The sequence below is a fragment of the Anas acuta genome, chromosome 15 (genome assembly GCF_963932015.1).
Source record: "Anas acuta chromosome 15, bAnaAcu1.1, whole genome shotgun sequence".
Classification (NCBI taxonomy): Eukaryota; Metazoa; Chordata; class Aves; order Anseriformes; family Anatidae; genus Anas; species Anas acuta.
Window position 1 is genome coordinate 12,893,177 of NC_088993.1, and position 22,067 is coordinate 12,915,243.

General features: G+C 49.1%; 2 long non-coding RNA genes across 3 annotated transcripts; one reads left to right on the forward strand and one right to left on the reverse strand.

The window, feature by feature from the left end:
* Nucleotides 1-267: 267 nt before the first annotated feature.
* On the reverse strand, nt 268-18,469 carry LOC137864822 (uncharacterized). Of its 2 annotated transcripts, none has more exons than XR_011101637.1 (3): nt 10,071-18,469; nt 9,196-9,939; nt 268-8,378 (listed from the first exon to the last, which is right to left on the reverse strand). It is a non-coding gene; the product is annotated as an uncharacterized lncRNA (long non-coding RNA). The 2 variants fall into 2 exon arrangements; XR_011101636.1 differs by having other exon boundaries at nt 271-3,486; nt 4,558-9,939.
* A 289-nt stretch (nt 18,470-18,758) lies between these two features.
* Nucleotides 18,759-19,837, forward strand: LOC137864823 (uncharacterized). The gene is made up of 2 exons (XR_011101638.1): nt 18,759-19,094; nt 19,276-19,837. It is a non-coding gene; the product is annotated as an uncharacterized lncRNA (long non-coding RNA).
* The last annotated feature ends 2,230 nt before the right edge of the window (nt 19,838-22,067 follow it).

The following is a 22,067-nucleotide window of genomic DNA, read 5'->3' on the forward strand; positions in this document are numbered from 1 at the left end:
CTTTCATTCATTTCTATTTTCTCCAATCAGGACTCTTACATAAAAATGAAATGAACCACAGCCTCCTGGTTCCCTGCAGAGCCTCCTTTGGGCATGGCCCAAAACTCTGCTCCAGCTGTGTGCAGGAGTGGGACCTCCTTGTTTCCATAGGGGAAATGGGGCTTTCAGGAAGGGAGGACATTACCAGGGCTGGGATTTGATTGCTTTGAACCTCTATAGGAATCGGGATTCTTACACTTTTCCTAAATTCTTGACACTGCATTGAAGTTGTTGGGGAAATTTTACATTTCCTCACCACAGAGGTAATTGGAAGTTCATGCTCCCATGGCTGCACCCTGAAAGCACCAGGTCCACCTGCTGCTCCAGGAGACGTTACAGCAGACAACACTGTTTGGACTCCAGCTCCCCATGGATAGTTTTTATTTTCCTGGGTGATGGGGTGTACTGAGGTGTGGTGCAGCTCCTCCAAGTGCTTGGATCTCCCTCCTGCCAGGCCACCTTTCAGGTAAAGATTCAGGATCTGGGATGAATCACAGGAAATTCTCATTCAGTTTTCTGTATCACATTTCTGCAAGTGTCCTATGTGACTCTGAACGCTTGACTTGGACTCACACCATCAAAAACATCAGATGTTTCATTCCTATTGGTTTTAAAGGGAGCCAGGTATCTAAGAGCCTCAAAGGACCTGGATTAGAGCTCCGTGCCTCAGTTTCCCCACCTGCTTTCCAACCTCCCAGGGCAGATTGGAGAGTGAAGAGAATGGGAAATGCATCGATATGGCCAAAATGGAGCACATCAGGTACACCAGCAGCTTTTCTCCTCCGCTTCTTCATTCACTCATTGGTGTTTTAAACTTGGATTTGGGCAATCTTGCAGTGCTGATTCCACACATGCCAGAATTTCACCACAGAAAAAAATCTGGCTGGATGTTCACCCTGAAGTTACCTTCACTATCACCTTTCCAGAGACCATTCAGGGCTTTGATTCATTTGGAAAGGCTCTTCTGAAACCGGGGTCCCTTCCAGGTCCCCCAGGGTTGGGGTAGCTGCAGCACCGGGGCCGGGAAGGTGTCGGGAGCCACTGCAGGAGAGAGCGTGCTGACACTTGAGAGCAGAAATGAGAAGACCGAGGTGGGAGAATTTATTTTATGACAAATCCTAAAAGGAAATTATGCAAAGTAATAAAATAAAGAAGAATTATAAATGAGGACAAGAAATGGGTGAAATATAGAATAAATTATAGGGAGACAGGAAGGTGCAGGAGGAGAATTGAAGGCAGAAGTGCTGAGTTAAAGGATAATTATTAGAAACTGGCTGGTAGACAGAAGGGAAGAGGGGGTTTGGGCAGGGGGTTGGCACCAGAGGAATTAGGTGTTGTATGGCAGTTGCGTGCTTTTGTGCACTGTGGCATCAGCAAGCCCTGCTAGGTGCATTTTGGGGGTGGCTTGGGGCAACAGACAGCACTTGTTTTTGGGTTGTGAGCCCAGAAATCTGGGCAGGAGGTCGCTCTGGCTTCATCCCACAGCCAGAACGAGCCCAAACCCAGGGAAAGAGGGACGGGGTGCTGCAGCTCAGGCAGCACCGCCGCCCTGCGGGGAGCAGCCTGCAAGGCCTCAGCCACCTCCCTGCCTTCTCATTAGCCTCCTCCAGCCCCAGGGGGCCTGGGAGGGAGGTATTCTCCCCCAGCCTCCCCCAGAGGCTCCCCAGCAAGCCGGGCTGCTCCTGGTTTTGTCTCGGGAATCCTTCGGAGAGTTCACGAGCCCCAGGTGCAGGAGGGGGGCGAGGGAAGCCCTCGCACAGGGCAGGGACCCTCTCTGGGTGCAGCCGATGGCAGGAGGAGCTGGTCCCAGGCCCACGGCCCCAGCTGTCAGTCTGAGCGATGAATTACATGCTATAAGAAGGTGTTGACAGGAGCAGCTGGACATCAGAGAGTGATGAAAAGGGAACAAAATTCATTCCGAGTTCAGACAGACTGGCTCGTTAGGGGCACCGGCGGCAGAGGCCACAGAAACACTGCTCCATCTCCTGGACATCCAAAGAACCGGCTCCCGAAAACGCTGCGAGCCCCCAAAGCACCCAGAGCCCTTCCTCGTGCAGGAGCAACCTCCCCATCCCCATCCCCATTCCCATTCCTGTCCCTATCCCCATCCCCATCCTGGGGTGCGCTAGGGGGGACCCCGCACATCCCAGGCCAAAACCTGCGACACCTCAGTGGAGGTGTCCCCAGCCACCAACGTGCAGGATTCTATGTAGATATCTTCAAAAGAAACCAAATCAAAGCAGTTTTTGTCCCTCTTGTTTAAGGATGTAATTTGTATAAACTGTATGAAGAGCACTGGGGAGGGGGAAGAGGGGGGAACGGGACCATTTGGCATCAAAACAATTATCTCCATTTTAATGCAAACTAAACGACATGCTAAAGGGGAATTGTTTCGTACATATGTACAGCAAGTGAACATTAAACCATACGGCTAATAATTAACTGGCTCGACATTACCCTTGCTGCGTTAAATACAAGGGTGTCCCCTTACATTTAATGTACGGAGAAGTTTGAGGACGCGGAGGTCCCGTATGAGATTATTCCTAAAGCTGTGAAAATAACAAAGAGATTTTTTTTAAGCCAAGCTACTTCTTGGCATTCAGAGAAGTTGGCAGAGAGAAAAAAGTGTGGGTCCTTCTCCCACCCCCTTCCTCCGCTCTCCCTCCTTTCCTCCGCCTCTCCTCCCTTCCCTCACTTCCACTTCTTTCTGCTGCCGTGGAAAAAGAATAGCAAATTCAGAGAAAATTTCATTGAGGTTATTCAAAGAGTTTTTCATGGATTATTTACACAAGTGCTGTTCAAACAGCCTTTGTCTGAACATCCCTTGAAATCTGCACCCAATCCTTTCAGATTCAAAGCAATAGCTCAGGGGAGACAAAGGGGAGCGGCTGACATGGGTTTCCTCTGCAAGTGAATGAGAGGTCTGGCTAAACACAGAAGGGCTTTGGGATCACAAGCTTCCTTTCAGCCTGGAAAATAAACACTAAGCTGAAGCCGGGCAGCTGTACCTCCGACCAGCCTGCCCCATTCACCACCAAGCGAGGAGGATGGGGATGCTCACCGGCGGGTACTGCGGCACCCTGTCCTGCACCCTGTGCCCCAGCACCCCAGCCAAGGGACATGCTGAAGCCCCCCTTAGCCTCTTGGCCAGCTGTAACCCTGTACCAGGGGTGGGCAGGATGGGTTCCCCAAAAGTCTTTAAATATAAAGAGCCAGATTCTGCAAGCAGAGAACAGAAGAGGCATGGTGGAGGGAAAGGGAGGGTGAACCAAGGCATGCAAAGCAGTTGCAGAAATATTACAAGGTGTTCCCATATTCAACACCATTTCACGGCCCTCTCTCCATACAAAACTCATGCACCTACAACTTGCCTATTCCCTGCAGCAGGGGAACAGTGCTCTCCTCCCTCTGACCTGGGACACCAGGCACCACAGGCAGATGAAACACCTAAAATGCACACAAACGGATGAATTAAAATCAAAACAAAAATCGAATAAGTAATGACATATGTAAGAAAGGCCAAATTCTACATTAGATTATATGTCTGTCAATGACTAGCCATGGGATGGGGAGGGTAGCATGGTGCCTGTGGGCCAGCAGTGCCTGCTCCTGCCACTTGTCCCTTTCTGCACTTGAAGGAAACCCACCGGCAGGTACGTCCTCTTTGAGTTTCCACAGCTTTTTGTTGTCACCTGTTTCAGAGAAAAATGTGAAAAGCACCCTACACACACTGTTTGTGTAGACCAGTACCCCTAAGTGCTCTCTTTTGCTTACACGTTTTTTTTTCCCAGCTCTTTCCCTGCACCTCTCCCTCAAAGTTCATATTTGCCTATTTCTGGTTTTGTAGCTCACCCACCATCCCCACATCAAGCACCAACTTTGTTCAAGATATTCAAAAGTATTTCCCCGAGTAACTGCTGTTGGATTTCAGTGATGAAATTCATCTAGCACTGGCCTTTAAAATCCTACCACTCCTTAGAGAAATCCTTCCTCCTCTTCCACCTATTTCTTCTTCCTTTCAGGTCTTCCCCATCCTCCCCACTGGCTTTTCCACTGACACTGCAAGACCAGTCTTCTCCTCTGCCTTACTCTGTTCTTCTCCCACCTCCACCTCTCTCACTTTGCTCTGGAACCCCCCACAGATGTATGCACGAACAGAAATGCACCACTCAAGTGCAAACTGGACACTACAGCCCCATTTCCATGTGCCCCAGAGGTCTCAGCTCTACCACTGGATGCCCCAGAAGCTGCTGCAAGAAACCACATTTTGGGAGTACCTTGGCACTGCAGGAAGTTTCTTCCTAATTTTGACAACAGAGGGTTAGGCAAGTGCTGGTACAGGCACCCAGAGATACTCTCCAGACCTCTTCAGAGGGTGGTGTTATTTTGTTTGTCCTTTCTATTTTAATATTGATTCCTACAATTTTGGATGTAGCTATCCACACAAATGCTGAACCTCTTGAACCCTGTTCAGCTCTCAGACTTCATGGCACCGTGGGGCACTGACTTCCAGCCTACCTGGGTGCTCACAAAGAGGTGATGGTGTTTTATTTTTCATCAGCTCTGAACTGACCAGGTTTTCCAGCTTCATTCATCACTAGGAGACAGCCCCCTGCAAAAGGCTGGTTTAGCCCTCCTTGAGTCCCACGTAATCCTTGAGTCTTACTGAATTATCATTTTTAACTTTCCTGGAGTGATGCTGCTTGTGAGTCACCTTTAGTGCTGAAGAAGTAGCCTCTCCTAGCAAGAAGATTAAAATCCCATTACTTGTTATTCATGTGTTATTTAATGATATTTTTTTCCATTATGTATTTATTTATTTTTAAGTTGCTTGCTTTGAATCCTGAGTTGGTGTTTTTAATACTAAGTGTAGTTTCTAGTTTGTTTTCCTAATTGGAATGAAATAAAAATAGAATGGAATTTTTTAGTGAGTATTTTTGCATTTATTACAGGAATGACAAAAAGCAATCCCCAACAGCCAAACCCCAGTAGTGCACCTGTGGAGGATAACAGCAAAAAGACAGCGCCCTTACTGCCAGGAGCAGAGGAAATGAGATTAAAGACAGCCCTGCAGTTCAACAACGGCAACAAAAACCCCCTCAGACTGCAAAATGTCTCTTGCAGAACCCCATTACCTCTCTCGTAATGATTTGGCAGCCAAGTGGTGACTGTATTGACCACATCTTGAGGACAGGTACCTCTGCTTACACAGTTGTCTCTCCATCCATGGGGAAGATGGGATGAAAGGAGGCCTGCATGTTCCATGAGATGTTTTGGTGATGGCCATCTCCTCTTTGAGGGAGGATGCATCTCCTCAGTGACCGGACAGCTCTGGAGATGCACTGCCTCGTCCTCATCCAACAGAGGTCTCACAGCAGGGAGAAGATTCCTCTATAATGACAGGATCAGGGCTTGAAAGGAAACCTGAGAAAAATGGTGCAGATGGTGAGATGAAAACCAAAATGGAAGGTGGAAGGAAGGGCGAGAAAGATGGAGGGGGAAGAGAGAAATGAAGGAGTTTAGAGAAGGAAGATAAATGATGGAGATACTGTAAAGATAGATCCAGGCAGAGGCAGAGAAGTAGGAGGGATTCACGTGGAAGAGACAGAAGGGAAAGTGCTGCAGAAAAGAGCAGGCAGGTATGGGAGGAGAAGGAGAAGGACGACAGGGAGGGAGCAGCTGGAGAGGGTGGGAAGAGGCATGGAGAGACAAAGAAAGCAGGGAGGAGAGAGAAGGACAAAACTTTCCCCAGACTGTAGTGCAGCAGCCCTCCTGCATCTCCTGGATGCATATAACGGGGCTTGGGAGAATCTTCATTTATCAGGAATTCAATTAAGTGGAATAGTCGTTATTAATTTTATAGGAATTATTTGTACAGGAGAGCCTGGAGTGAGGAAAGGCCTCCTGGAGCCATTTCTCCTGTCAATGCCCTGGGTCAGGTAGGCACTGGCAGCGCAGTCTCACCAGTTGAGATATTAATGAGATGCCTCTAGGTGCAAATGATAGTTTAATAGGTGTTACTTAACGGGAGCGCCCCTCGCCTGCGCACGCCGGCGTGCGCAGCTCCTGACGAGGCTGCCTCCTTGTTAGAATAAGTAATTAGAATGTAGGAACACTCACTTTGACACTTTAATAAAGTGTCAGCCATCATCAATTTAGTATTTAATAAAAATAAAATTAAATATTTACAACGTTTTTATAGCATCATATTTAAAATACATATTCCTCAAATTTAGGTGATTTAAAATGAGGTCCCGCTAGGACTCTGGCCCCAGAAAATAAGTCCCACTATTTCTTCCTTGGGCTTTGTCTGCCGTGGGAGGGAGGGACTTTGTTAGGGACAGCAAAACCCAGCAGCACAAGGAGGGACGTGCTGTTGTATGGAGTGGAGAAGAGATTTTCTCTCTGCCTTCTGGGCCTCCCCGTGCTGTTTGGAGGCTGAGGATGAACTGAGTTGAGCAAGTCCATCCCCAACGTTACTGGGGCTGGCGGGGCACAGGGAGGCAGCTCAAGGCGGGTGATGGAGCAGATCCCTCCCTGCTCAGCATGGACAAGCAGTGCCAACCCAAAGGCAGAAATACCTGTGGTATCTCAGCAGAAAGGCAAACCTCCTCTTTGGCAGACCCTCCCTGGGATGTGGGACTCGGGCTGGGGAGAGCTGCCACCACTGATGGCAGGCAGCCAATGCCAAGGTGTAGGGGAAAGCACAGCTCTGTTCCTATTCCGCTGGAAAAAGAGCTTTCCAAACCAGATGTTGGAAAGAAAACAGAAGAAAATCCCGAAGATTAAAGCATGCTTTAAGCCTGGAGGGAATTTGAAAGCTAAAATAGCTTTGAGTGAGTTTGCTCCCCTCCTGTCTCAGCATCCCCAGTTTGTCCTTCCTCAAGGTGCCCACCTGGCCAAGGACAGTTTGCTGTGCTGGGACTTCGGGATGTTGGTGACACCCTGCTGGCAAAGAAGCCAGACTGATCCCCAAGAATCTTGGCCCAGCAAAATATCTGAGTGCAGATCTTTCTCAGCCTCTCCTATCTCTTAAAACAAACCACAGACGTGGGAGCCCCACTGCTGCTGCAGAGCAGAGCTCTTTTGGGGTGCACACAGCTCTCCCTTACACACGTGCACCCCGACTGCACTGGGGCGAGTGTTTTGGAAAACAAATGAAGGAGCAGAAGGAGGTGCAGGTCCCTCTGGTCGAGGTGCCTTGGCAACACGGGGCGGGTGTTCCCCAGATCCCTGCTAACAAGGGATCCTGTCTCGGAGACTATGAGTCACCGCCGAAACCCTGGCAACAATTATTTAAATGGGAGCTGCATCCCTCATGCTCTGGAGCCCTGCTGACGTCTGCTTTTTGGGGGGGTCCCAGTGGGGTTGCGTGCAGGCTGCTTGCACCCACGGCATCACTCCTGGGGGGCTGTGAGTGTTGTAGGACCCACCTGAAAGCACCACGAGACTTGTCCAACGTCACCAGCCACCTGGGGCCAAGCCCAGCCCAGCTCCTCGGGGTTTTCTAGGCTAAGAAATATCTTCTCCCTGGGCACGAGGCAGGCTTTCCCCAGGTGGTGTTTCCTGGAGGGGGTGGCTGCATGGATCCTGCCCACGGTGCAGTTCCACCTCCTGGTCCTTCAGCTGTCACTTGGGGGTCCTCATCCGGATTAGGGCCACATCCCCTCTGAAAGAGCAGGTTATATCCCCCCAAAACAAGGCAAACCGACACCACCTCCAAGACACATCCTCACAGTTCTCCCAGGATTAAAAATGAAGATTTTACCCTTCTGGAAAATGTTTTCTGGCAGCTCTGTCTCCAAAACACTCGTGGTTTATCGATGCACACATCCTGATACTCACTCTGAGCATCCACCGAGCACTTCCCCGAGGCAAACCCCTGGCACTGCTCTGGTGGCTGCCGGCCGGAGCTAAAATACTCAGCAAGGCACCAGCTTTGGAGGAGATAAATCAGCTGGGGGGCTTTAGAGGGGCGTGCAGGGGGTGAGCGGGGCTGGGTGAGCCCCGGGGTGGCTGCGGCTGCGGCTGCCGGTGGGGACGGGGATGCCCGTGGGCTCCCATGGGCGCTGGGCGCCGTGCTCTGGAAAAGAGTGCCACGCTGTGTCCGTGCCGGGCCTTACAGCAGCCAGGCAGCCAGCAGCAATCCCTGAGGCTGCAGCAACATTTCTGCCTGAGGAGAGAGAGCCCGGGGGGCTGCAGCAGCGGTGGGGTATCCCAAAGCAGCACCTGCTGCTTGCTGCCAGCTCGGGTCCAGGTGGGCAGAGCAGAGCTGGGCAGCAATCCTCCGAGAGCCAAAGGCACAGCTTGCTGGCAGGGCTGGTGCTCTCCTCGAGGCTCTGGAAAGAAAACTTTAAGTTATTGCTGGGGAAAATTGGGTGTGACACAAGAATGGGATGGAAACTAGCATAACCCGGACCTCTTCCCTTCCTGGGCTTGTCCCAGTGAAATACATTAACGGGCTGAGGAGCTCGGCAGCAGCTCCTGGTGCACTGCTCTGACCCACAAATAAATGGGATCCCTGGCTGCAGGAACAGAGGCATGCAGGCAGATACAGCACCTTTCTGCTCAAAGCACTAAAAGCAAAAATAAAACAGAAAAAACAACTATCAACAAACTCTCCTGTTACCTTGCTCTCTGCAGTACACACAGCCCCAAGCTGGCACCCACCTTGGCTGTGCCCTGCTCAAGGCTCCCTGTGCTGGTTTTGCTTTCAGCCTCCATCCCCACGCACCCATTATCCCATTGCACAGGGGCTGCCTGTCGCTCCCTTGGCTCCTGGTGACCGCGTTCTGCCCCTACCCACATTAAAAAACACAAATGTGTCTTAGGGACTCCGCAAGCCCTGTCCCACCCATCACCTGGCAGCAGGTGAGGCCACTCTGGTCCCTCAGATGCCATCAGCGCAGTTCACTGATGGAGGGGGGACAGTTAGGGACAGCCTGGAGCTCAGCCTGATTTCACACTCCACCATTTCATACTCCTCATGAGAAGCTCAGCCAAAAAAGCTCTGCACCAAAACATTTCAGCAGCTGCCCACGCTCTGTTCCCAAACTGAAGTGGCATCACTTGTCACCACAAACAGCACCCAGCTCTGCAACGGGTAACGCTGGCAGCCTCGCCTCGATGTTTTCACAGGGAAATTCATAGGCTGACCTCCTCGGCGAAACACACGGCGAGTGCCTTCAGTCTGGTTTACATCTGCCACGGGATCCTGTTACATTCAGAACAACCCCTGTCAACGCTGAATCTGTAACAATCAATAGAGAGGGTTTGTTTATTCGTTGTTGTTTTTTTTTATAAAACGTTTTCTCATTCCTAATTGTGTTATTTTGCTACTCCAAGTTTTGCAAGTTTTGCCATTGTCCCCCCCCTCCCCTTCTTGTTTTCTTTTAGGACAAGCTGTCATCTTTTCGCATCTTTTCACCAGGCCACTGCAAATGTAAAACTGTAAATTGCAGGATTGTGCAAATAGCACTAATAGCATTTGCATAAAAATTGGTTGCAAAGAGCAATTAGCACTTCATTAATAATCAATGAAGGGCCAATTTACACATTGCCCAAAAGCAAATTGTAAATTCAATTTTGTCTATAATTGAGCATTTGGTGCTGGGCAACTATACAATGGTGCCAGAAGAGACAGGCGCAGCAGTTTTAGAGTCAAATCTCCGGTGAGTTCAGGTTTCAAGTAATTCCCAGCCTGGCTCTTTTGGAGGCCAAGCCAGCACCTCCTTCACAATGGAAGGAGGCTCCAGGAGGTCCATTTGTTTCAGCTTAGACAGAAAGCACACAGCTCTGCCTGCTACCATCCCTGCTCACATACAACCCTATTGCAAGGAACATGGATGCTCCTTATCCAACAGAGGTCTTTGTCTTGTCCAAACGCACCTTGCAGCGATGCTGTGGAGAGGGAGAGATGCATGAAGGACATGGGAGAAAAGAAGTCATCACCCCGGTACTTAGACCTGTACATCATTCCATTGCAGTGTCAGCAATGTGAGCCCTACAAGTGACACCAGAACCTCCTTTACCTTGGGTGAAGGTCCAATATGAGCATAGTGGGTGAAATGTTCCTACTGAGACAGTTCATCCAGCCTCCCGTTTGCCACCTCCTTTGTCACACGGGACCTTTCTGGGATATCCCAAATGTCTGCATCTGTTAGGACCCAAAAAAAAAACAAAAACACCACCATCACCACCACCAAAAAACGAAAACCAACCAAGCAGCCCTGCTACCGCTTTGATTTCAGCATCAGAAAATAGTCCCTGGGTCCAGATTTGGCCGTGAGGAAATGTAGCCCCCACAGCTTCCCCTCTAGGTGCATGGCAACATCCAAAAAATCCCAGCCAGCTTAACCAGGGTGACAACTTCCCAAGTCCCAAATTCTTCCCTATCTCATCCTCCACTTAAAAGACACAGCCAGCTCTGTTTCATGAGAAGAGTCTGACTCTAAACCACTTGACATCTGAGGTTTTCTTATCGCATTCTACGTGGATCTCATGAATCTGGTGAAAAGCTAGACGATCATTTAGCAGGGGTTGGTCGCTTTATCTATTTTCCATAATAATTTGAATATTATTACAATGGCACCTTTCATCTGGGGATATACATGCACTTTACATATGTTACATTAATTTCACCGATGAGCTGGGGAAGCACTCTTTATCCCTATTGTGCGGATGAGGAAATGGAAGCACAGAGATGATATACCGCTTGCCCAGTCTCACGCAGGAAGTCTCTGACAGAGCCAGGAATAGAAATCACATCTCCCGTGTCTTATGCAGAAGAATATCTTCATGTCCCTGCCCAGTAGCTGAGCCCTTAATCCAGCCTAAGACACCTACACGGGACCGCTTTGCAAGAGCAGCGCAGACACCCAGTGGCAGTGATGCCCTGCTCCAGGAGGAGACTTCCTAAATTGCCCCCACCTTGAACGCTGGACGTGCCCTCTGCTATGGGTGCCCAAGGGAAGGGAGGCCAGCTCTGGGAGCAGTTTCCATCCAAAGTGGATGTTATTACTTGGTGTAAGAGGATGCTCAGCATGGGATGCCCGGGACTTCTCAGCTTTCACCCAGCAACGTCCCAGCTCCCTTTTTCCTTGCCTGTTCAATCCACCTTTACCAAGAGATTGAATTTACAATGGACTCGAACACATTTAAATCCATTTATTGCAAAATTACTTTTCAATAATTACATCACTGTGCTGACTGTGTTGCATAATGAAATTAGCATGAGAGATATTAGAAAGAATATAAAATTATAAGAAATATTGAAATACCTCTTTCCCCGTCTGCCTTAGCACAGCCCATAGCTTAACTGGAAAACGAGCACTGCTCCTGGATGGGATTTAAATGCATCAAGTGTAATTTTATAATGTCTTTTATATAAATTAATTATAATGGTTATTGCTGCTTTACATTATTAGATTGAAATTTGCCTCCACTTCAGTGCATTAAAAGAAAGCTGCACCCATTTTGTTCAGCAGTGCCCAGGAAGTTCTCGTGGCATGGAGCCATCCTCCCTGCGTCGGCACCACCGACACGCCTGAAGTTCAGAGCTTTGGGCTCACGTTGGCATTGCAGTGACCACCCATGGGTCCCAAAATCACCCCCAGAGCCTTGGGGTCAGGCACTGGCACCCCATGAGGATCTTGGGCTGGCATGGGACTTTGCACCCTACCAAAATTTGGTTTTCTGCGTAATCTCTGCAGCAGCAGTAGAGGTGCCCATGCTGATTTAAGCAATCCCACACCCACTTTCTACCTGCAAAGAACTAGAAGTGATAGAGGAGGCTCATTTTGTGCATCCCCACTTTTACACGCACAGTTGGTGCTTTTCTCTTCTAATTTTCTCTTCTGGCTTATTACACACACAAACAAAAAAACAAACAAATAATAAAAAAAAAAAACAGTTCAGGAAAGAAGGCCACAAGCTCTCAGGTAGCTAACTAGGCGCTTGCTATGCTGGACAAACCACAGTCGTGCAAAGCAGGATGAAGACACAGCAATATGCTTTTACTGCCGCTTAATCCTCAATAGAAGTCCAGTAATATTCAATTTGTGACATTATTTGCACATTGAATTAATCCAGAAACTAAAGGGCTAATGAGTTATGGAAAGTAGCACATGGCTTAATTGTAACAACAAGGGCCTGCCAGGCTCCATTTGGTCCTGGTTAAAAATAAAAAACTGCATCCACTATTCCACACCGGGTAGGCCCTAAAGAAGCTGAGAACAGGCAAGCAGCAAACTGAACAATGCAAACTATCTAAAAAGCTGTTCTTTAAATACCCAGTCTTGTCTTTATTTCCACCCTCGCTCCTCCTGCAACACCACAACTTCTGTTAAACAAAGCACAGAAAAGCCAGGATGACCAGTAGAAAACAAAACAGAACAAAGCAAACCTTTACCTCTAGAACTATTCTCCAATAAAATAATTGCACAGCTTCCTTACAGAAAGGCTGGTGGAAAAAAAAAAAAAAAAGAAAAAGTAGGAAAAGAAGAGGAGCAGCCCTTCATCCAACCCCACTGGTTCCCACCACAGGTGACTGCTGGTGGCATCGCTCCCTGCCCATTTCAGAGGATGCAAAGTTCTCACCAAGCCCTTTCATGGAAAGAAAAGCCCCATCTTCTGCGTGGTCTCATAGATCCTGCCCTTCCCCTGGTTCTCCATGTGGCAGAAACCCAGTCCTTTCTGCAATGTTCATAGTGTGGCCAGCTGGTCCTTCAAAGATCTCCTGGAAATCTGACCGAGACAGGGAAAACAAACATGGAAAGTGGCATATATCCAGCAAACCCATCCCAGACGTCGCCACTGCCCCATCTGAGCCATGCTGATGGTCAGTCCAGGCCAGCAGGTTCTCATCATCCGCTTTCTCCACACAACAAGACTGAGATGGAGCTGCCAGCAAAGAGGGTTGGAGCTCTCAGCCTTGGATGGAGCTGGGTCAGGAGCTCAGGAGCTTGTACCGTGTAATAGAAAAAGTGAATAAATCTAAACAGCACTTAATTTATTGATGAAGTAAGAAAGACCGTTTAAAGTGGAAAACATAAGCAAGATCAATAGCAGAGAGCACAAATAACTAAAGCTATTGACACGTAAGTATTTTAAGCCTAATTGCAGGCATATGCACTTTCTAAGGGTATCTCACCTTCTAATAGCACCCTTGAGATTATGGGGTTAATTGATGCAGCTGTTTACTCCTGGCTCACGTGGTCCAGATTGGGATTCCCTGGAGGATGCTATTAAACTAAAGTGTTTAATGAAGTACTAAAGAGTGGAGTTTCTAATATTCTCTCCTTGAGTGAGATTGAATGGAAACTGGAGCAAACTTCCCTTCCCCAGGTGGGAACTGCAGCTTGGCGTTGCCGTAAATCACCCTGTGCTCCTCGTGGGGACAGGCTTGCCATGCAGGGGACAAAAGGTTGCTTGGGTTCACTTGTTAGACTGAGGATGTTGGGATATTTCTGCTTTTTTTCCTCCCAAGTCATGGGTAGAACAGACCTACAGAGGCATTCCGTGGTTCAGGGCATTTCAACGTGATGGTGGTGGGGAAAATCAAGATTGCCAGAAAATAAACTCTTAAAACCAGCCTCCCTCTTTCTTATTTTGGTCTGGTTTGGTACCTTAGAGGACAGACAGATAACTACATAGGACACGAGTTTCCAAGATGGACAACCCTGGCCACAGCACACAGCCTCCCCACACCCATCACAGCTTGATGTCCTACAACAGGAAGGTCTCGGCTCCGCTTCGCCTCCATCCACCACCACCTACTAGAAGCAGTCCAAACCCAGTAAAGAAACGTGTGAAGTAGTTCTGGGGGCAGTTTCTCCTGTTTCTGTACCTGTTGTCATAGGGAAAGCGGGATACGAAGAGGTTGGATGGGGATTATCTATGGGATTAAGCCGTAATAAACCACAAACCGTACCTGTGTCTGCTCCCTGCTCCCCTCGTGCCTGGGGCCTCTGTGATTTGGGGAAGATGCTCTTGGAGCTGCAGAAGGGACACTCAGCTCCCGGGGACGTGGTTCTGCACAGTGTGGGTCCCACAGGCAGGACCTGCAGCTCCTGGGCCAGGGCATGGCGTTACCGTGCGTGTGCTCACCGGGGCTGTCCAGCCGGAGCAGCACGCCAGCGCTCCTCTAACCCCGTACGACATTTCTCCTCCACCAGGCAGGTTTAAGCTGAGCTCTTTTATTTCAGCAGGGCCAGCAAACAGCCAGATAGCACGGCTCTGCCGGTATGTGCTAACTCATTAAATGACAACAATAAATGGCTTGCACTGCTCTGTCCCCCCCCAAACTCCACGCTCACTGCAGCACAGGGCACGGCCGGCGTCCCCTCCACAGCCACCCCACAGCTGCAGGGGGGGCAGCACGGGGACACCGAAGCCCCCGGCACCAGCATTGCAAACTGTTTGCAGAGCTGAGAAAATAAAAGCAGCCAAAAGGCCACGATGGAAAACCAGGGAGAGAGGAAAATTAGCTAAGAAATATGCAGCCTGGATGCCGATTCGCTAAAGAATAATTATTGTCCTCTCACGCGTCTTGCTTGCCCTCCTAACAAATATAATATTTTGGAGAGGACGTGTCTCCCTTTACCACTGCTGTCTCTCTCATGCCCTTTCTCTGTCTCGCTAGCTCTGTCTCTGCCTCTCTGATACCAACTCTGCCAAACCGTGCGATTCTGATGGAAAATTCATTAGTCGTCCTTTTTTTTTTTTTTTCCTTCCCCATTTTCCCAGTCAGCTTCGCGCCTGATCTGTCAGCCTCTTCCATCCTGATTATCTGGAGACGCCAATTTCAAAGAGACATCTTAATAGTGATGTCAACGAATTAATTAGATGTGTTAATGAGCTAAAAGCAACCCAAATTAAATTAATGCAGTAATAAGCACAGACAGCAAAATTAGCTCCAATTTCTGTAAATGATTCTGAACTGTACACAACATCTCATCCTGCTAGAACATTACCATCCCCCAAAGCTAATCAAGAACTCCAGTGCAATTAACTGCTTAATTACAAAACACACACACAGCTCATAGATCCAGCAGCAGGAGGGGTGCGCCGTGCTACCGAGCGAGCGGGGAAATTCTCTGCAACAAACGCCGCGCATCGGCCCCGCAGGAAGGGCTGCGTCCCGGCCAAAAGCACCCCCGAGGAGCCAAAAAATGGGGTTCTCTGGCATGAGGGCAGGAGATGGGGCAGGCAGAGGGGCCAGGAGCACCCCGTGCACTGGGTACCACCAGGGGATGATGTGTGGAGCCAAGGATGCTCGCCGGCCGTGCCCAGCATGGTCCCCACATCTCCACCTTGTTTATTGTGTTTATCAGAGTGGGGGCTGCGTGGAAAAGCCTAATTGTCCAGCTCTGCTCATCTCCCCCGGGGATGAGGGGGAAGCCACTAATAGCTTTGTGGATCTGCTCAGGTATCTGATTAGCGCTAATTGCAGGCGAGAAGAGAGAGGGAAGGAGCAGGACAGGGCGGTGATGGAGGGAAGGGGAAGAGGATGGTGGAAACGGGAAGGGCGAAAGGGCTGGGGGGGCAGAGGGAAATCCTCGGGATGGGGTGGGGGCAAAGGGAGAGGTGAGCAAGGGAATGATGGATGCAAACAGAAAAAAAAAAAAAAAGAAGAAAAAAAATGGAAAAAAGCAGGCAAACAAAGAACGGGAGCCAGAAACAAAGGGAAGGAAGGCGAGACAAAAGGGCTGCACGCTGCCAGGCCCCGCGGAGCAGCCGGGGCAGGAAGGCTGGTGGGGACAACGCGAGTGGCCCCGTCCCGGCCCCAATGAGCTGGGTGGCACTGGGGGTGGTGGGAACACATGATGGGGTGACACTGCCGAAGCAGAGGTTGTGGAGTCATTAGTCCGCTGAGCAAATGAGAAATATTTGCAATAAAGATGAGGGCAGAGATTCGCTGTGACAAATAGCATCTCTGTGTTTGTCTCTTCTTTTGTTTTTCCACCTTTTATTGCAATTAGTTCGGTCTGTTAATAAGCAAAGGATATTTTTAGTTAATTTCAGTTCCAGTTAATTGATTCAAAAGCGAAACCCAGCAACTGAGTTAATTGATCCATGCGTCTTATGCTGGAGCGGCGAGGTATTCTCCGGGCAGCTGCTGTTGCAGGGGCTCGTGGCGGTGCATGAGGGATGGGGAGCGGGGCTGTGAGAGTGGCAGGGGGCAGTGGGGACAGCAGTGTCCCCTGCCCCGGGGACAGGTAATGGCCTTCGCACACCCTGCTGCCTTCAGGATTTCCTAAACCTCAGCCAAATCGCCCCTTTCCACCTCTCCTGTCCATGTTGTGTGCCTACATCTTGTCGCAAAATCTTCTTTTTAATGGGAAGACTGAATCCCCATGCTGGTTGGTTTAACGCACGGGTCTCCTGTCCCTGCTCTGCTGGAGACCTGCTGCTTGGGTAGCTGACACGGAGCCACAGCTGGGTTCAGACTGACACGGCCTGCCCTGCTTTTTGGGAGGTTTGGTCTCATCACAAAGGGCACAGGCAGTCCTTAAGTCACCCAGGACGAGGTGTGCACAGAGCGAGCTGCCCAGCCACACAGCCACCATGGGCATGCGTGCACATCTGGATTGTATCCGATTTCATAAACTGCAATAAAGTGCGCTAGCAATCGGGCCGATGGCTCTGCAAGTTGTTTCCCTTAGCAAGTGCTGAGCACATCTCCCCAAACGCCTCTCAGAAATACCTGTTGATATGTCTCCTGTGTTTTCTGCACTGTTAATGTTCCTCTTGCCTATTCCTTCTGATAGCGCCTCATGCCATTCCACAGCAACCTCATCATTTCCAGGGGAAAAACAAATCTCCCGGGGCAGATGAACCAGAACTGTCACACACATGAAGAGCACAAGCCAAAAATTGGATCTCACCCTCGTAGGTGCCACGCAAACAGAAGAACACCTGGGCTGTGATCTACACAAGCAGGTTGGAAAGGAGCTCAGGAAGGGAGCAAAGCATGAAGCAACACACCATGAAGGCTACAGAGGAGGTTTTCTGAGCACAAATTTCTTATGGCAGAGAAAAACACGGCTAGCAAGGCACAAACAGGCTTTGTGCTCTCGAGGTGGCCCTGCTCCTGTGCACCAGTCCCCCCAGCTGGTACCAGTGCTGCTGGGGGTCCCGCAGTGAGCACAAACTGGGTGACCCCATGCAAGAGGGCCACCCCCCTGCTCTCACCCCATTACCCTTCCCATGCACTGGTGGGATTTTCCACCCAGCCGTGCTTTGCCACAACTGCCACATCCCCTCAGGTCTCGGGGAAGAAACTCAAAGCTGTTGGTTTTGCTGCTGATGAGGAGCGCTAAAGTTGGGCTAAAAACGGCACGTAATTGAACATGCTCTGACAATTGTATACCTGGCCACTTCCATACTGCTCTCACTTTGATTTTAATAATAGGAGTTACTTTTTAAGGCAAATAATGCACTTTCAAGGGGATGTTAAGGATGTTATTTCAGTCTCTGGAGGCTGCATAGCTTGGCAATGAGAACTAGTGAGAGACAGACAGACAAATTGCTTGCTCTCTGCAACTGCAGCATAGCTAAGGACCTACCTAATGAAAGAGCCTAATAAAAATAAGATGTTTCAGAAAGCGCACGCTGAAACGATCTTCTGGAATTGGGCCTAATAGCGAGCCCTCTGTGCCAGGAATACGTAGCTCATCTTCATGCCGCTTCCTCTCTTCCCAACTTTATAAATGGGATATTACGATGCACTATCTGCCCAGAAAACTCGATAGATGCGAAGCTGGGCAAGGAGCTGAGCAGCTCCCAAGCAGTGTCTCCAAGAGCACTCAGCACCCCTCGGCCCTGCACGGCTCCCTGCCAGGGGTGGCGGGTGCTCGGAGGAGGCTGAAGGATGCTCTGCTTGTAGGGCTGGCTGGGAAAATCTGGAAGTGGGGTTACTCTTCGATAACACCACAAATTAACCACATTTTAAAATGCTGGTCCTTGTTTTGTCAGCGTATTTTTGAATAATTTGGTGGATTTAGCAGGTGGCTGTGATACATCATGTAATATGAAGGGGGAAGACTTTTGAAACAGAAGTTAATACTTTCTGGGAGAATAAGGAAATAATTGTGTCAAAACAAGCCCTAATCACTGAATTTTACCTGTTTCTCAATGCGCACGAGTTTGCAAACATGATTCCCATTAAAGCAAATGAGAAACACGCGTATCAGTCTGTGTGCCTTGAGAAGAAAATACTCTTCACAAGTGCCTTTCTTGGTGTTGTCTGATCAATCCACCATCTGGTTTTATTTATTCATGATTTCTCAGACTACTACAACAATATTGACATTAAATACAGCTTTGGCTTATTAATTTTTTTTTTCATTCATATGTATTTTAAGTCGATTTTATCGACTTCCCCTTGGCTTGCTCTTTTAGCTGTTGGCTTGTGTTCCTGGCCTGCTACTTCGTGCCTACCTTTACGTACATTGCCCATGTTTCCTTGCCAGCTCCTTGCTTCTGCTCCAGGTGGCTGGAGCAGAGTAATTTCCTGCTCCAGGTGTGGTGGATGAGCTGATTTAAGACCCCGTTGACCAGACTGGGGTGGTCCTGCTTGCCCTGGGATATCCAAGGCCCCGGTGGAGCTGCCCCCAGCCCCTGTAGCTCTACCAAGGGGATGGGGACAGCACATCCACACCCCGAGCAGACCATCAATCTCCCCCACCCTGGGCATACACAGGCAGGTCACTTGTTCCCAGTATACTGTGAAACTCAAGACAGGACAAGGTTAACTATATCTGTCCCCCCTTTTCTATCTCGTTGCCCCCCAAGGCGCCAGGCCCAGCTGGGACTGCACATTTTCCTGCAACCACCTCTAACTTCGACCATCACTTCGCAAAGTGCCAGTTCACCAAAAGCAGGTCTGGGCTTTCGGGAGGTTTCCAAAGCCCCTTCCTTCACCTCATCTTTACCTCATTCCAGTTTCAGGCAACGCTGACCACACCAACTGGCAACACAAGAGAAGGCTCCCAGCTACAGATCGTCTTCACTCAGACCAGAGCCATTAATTTGGAGGAAGGTTTTGCCTACAAGTAGGTTTTGAGGTTTTGGGTCTCACTCTTAATGTGCCATCCCTCTGAAAGAGAGCAAACCCTGTCCTACTGCACAGTCCTATAGCCCCCAAAATCTCTGCGTCCATTTAGAGCCTCCCCCTATTTCCTGTACAGTGTTTTCCCTGCCTCTCCAGTAATCTTTTTTTCTCTGTTTCTGCAGCTTTATCTTCCCTGTATCCCTCGTGAGTTCGTACTCCTTCCTCCTTGTGCTTCGCTCCCTGCTCACCGCATCCCCCTCTTGTCATATTCTTCACTGGCGGAGTAACAACCTGTCACATCCATAACCTCTTTGCACCAAAAATGTTCTTTGATCTGTGTAAACTACATTTGATGCTGAAATCCTTGATATTAATATCTTTTGTTTGTGTGTCAATGTTCTCTAGAATCTAATTAAGCAATGTTTTGAGAGCATTATATATGTTTGAACAATTTGGCAGAGCAGACAATATGAGCTATTGACCTGCAAGGATAAACTGTGCTTGCAGATTCTAGGAATTCACATGTGCCTGCTGCTTTATGCTATTTCTTCTGAAATATGTGCATTCAGAAGGAGGCCTTGTTTTGCAATAATCTCTGCGAGGCTTAATCAAGTAACTTCTCACACTCCTCACTGTAATTGCAGCGGCAGTTAGAGCAGGGCAGAACAGAAGCAGCTTTCAGCTGGCCGAGGAAAACAATAATAAAATAAAACAAAGAGCGAGTTCCACCCCGACGCTAATAACAGAGATTATTCAATCAATAGGCTCTTGTTATGAATGAATAGGCTAAATTGCCTTTGAATGATGTAAAGATTGACAAGGTATAGGTCAGCCTGATATAGCCACTTACCCTAATTTGACTTCAGCAATTTGGAAGGCAGCGTGGGCTGGCAGCGGGGTCATGGCAGGGCGCAGAGCAGTGATGCTGAGCACGTCCTCAAACCACCCTGCAAGTGCCACGTGCCTGCACTGGACTGGGCCCGGAGGGCCCTGAGAAGAGGGGAGGGAGGGAGGAAGAGCAGCAGCACATCACAGCAAGGTGATACAGGAGGGAGAAGGGATCTGGGCATGCAGGGCTTGGCCCTTCATTAAGGAGCTGGACAGAAGGGAGCCCAGCACACTGGTGATGGTGATGGGAGGCACCCTGCGGGCAGGGCTGGGAGCACTGGGCTCTGCGGGACTTCGGATGCTGGACTGGGCACGTGTTAGAGATGCAGCCTGGAGAACAGATGTGTTTTGAGCTGTGGGAATAACTCACCCCAAACCATCCTCCCATCCCTCCTACAAGGCACAAACCCATGGCTAGAGCTGTCAGCGTGTCTCTGCTTTCAGTAAGTGCAAAGATCCAGGACAGGTAAAATAAAGGCCACGCTCATACTGGGGACACTGATGGACAATATTTTTCCTGATTTTTTTTTTTTAATTTGCTTTTTTACTGGAAGAGAACATTTTGCAAACAAACCTGGCATTGGCAGCCACAGCAGAGGGCCTGAGGGATGCTGCCTTGAATTTTCCACCTGCAAGCACAGGTATGGCTGCTGTGCCCCTCCACCCCATAGGAGTGAGCCCACGCTTTGTTAGCTAATACGTGCACATGCTCTTGGAGAGGGAAAAGTGCTCCCTAAATGTTAACCACTACTGTTCTTGCATTAAGATAAGAAATGAAAGAGACAGGGATAGAGTCTGGCCCAAGAACTTTCATTATAGACAAAATAGTGTCTTGAAAAACGTATGGATGGAAAGTTTATGGCACTTCCCAATAAAAACGTACTTACCACCCGGAGTAGTCTGGGTTACAAGGAGCTGACGTGTCCAGAACCAGCACGTTTGGTCTGCAGGAGGCCCAAGCAGCTGAAGGCTATGAAGGCAGCATCACAATGTCCCCACCTGCATCTGTCTGACCCAGCATCCAGGAGGTGGGTTTTTGGGAGCAGGTCTTTGCTGCTCCCCACCCCAAAGCAGTGTTTTTTTTCCCTGTAAAAAAGAAGGATTTGGGAGATCCCAGTGCTGTGGCACTGAGCTGTTTAGTAAGAGCAGCAAATGCGGAGCTAAGGACAGATCTGGAGTTTCCTTAACAATTTTGTGAACCACAGTGACCCAAATTTTAAAGAAAATCCTTTTCTTATTTGCTCCTTCATCATTACTAAAGCCTCACCTATTTTAGAAGTAGAGGAAGGGCAGTGGCATCCAGTGGTTCCAGCCGTGTTTTGGGAGCAAGGAATTTGCACACCAGGATAAGCCTCAGCAAGGCAGCGTGCCTCGGTTTCCCTACCCACAAGATCCATCAAACACTTACTGTCTCGTGCACAAAATGCTTTCTAAACTGTGCATGAAAGGCCTTACACAAGTAGTTATTAATATTAATAATAATAATTGTTGTTGTTACTAAGCCAACTACAAAAATAATTTTTCAGAGAAACAAAGTGCCCTGTCTCCCGGTGATAGATGGCAGCAATGTTGGAAATTACTCACAGTGTGAATCTGGTTTCCAGTCTGGTTCCTTTCAATAAATTACAGACCCGAGCCCGGAGTGTGCACAGTTTACCGAAGTAAATACAAAGCAGGCAGGAAGTATATTCCCCCATCAATTTTGCTCATGGTCATTTGGGGTTTTCTCCAAAGTAAATATCCCCAAGCAGTTCCTCAGCATCTTAAGCTGGGGATGGTGGGCAGGGCAGGGCAGCTGGCCCTGGGGCTGTGCGTGGGGGTCCTGGTGGAAATGGGGGTAATGCTGTAAATGGGGTAATGGTGGAAATGGGGGTAATGGTGGAAATGGGGGTAATGGTGGAAATGGGGGTCCTGGTGTAAACATGGACATGCCCCATCCACTTTCAGCCCATGCACTGCTGCGCCCTTACCTGTCTGGCTGCATCTCCCGCGTGCTCTTCAATTTTTAATTTTTTTTTCCCATTTTTTGGGGGTTTCGCCACTGTTGTTTATCCGTTAAATTCCTTCCAGATGGGGCTGCGATTTT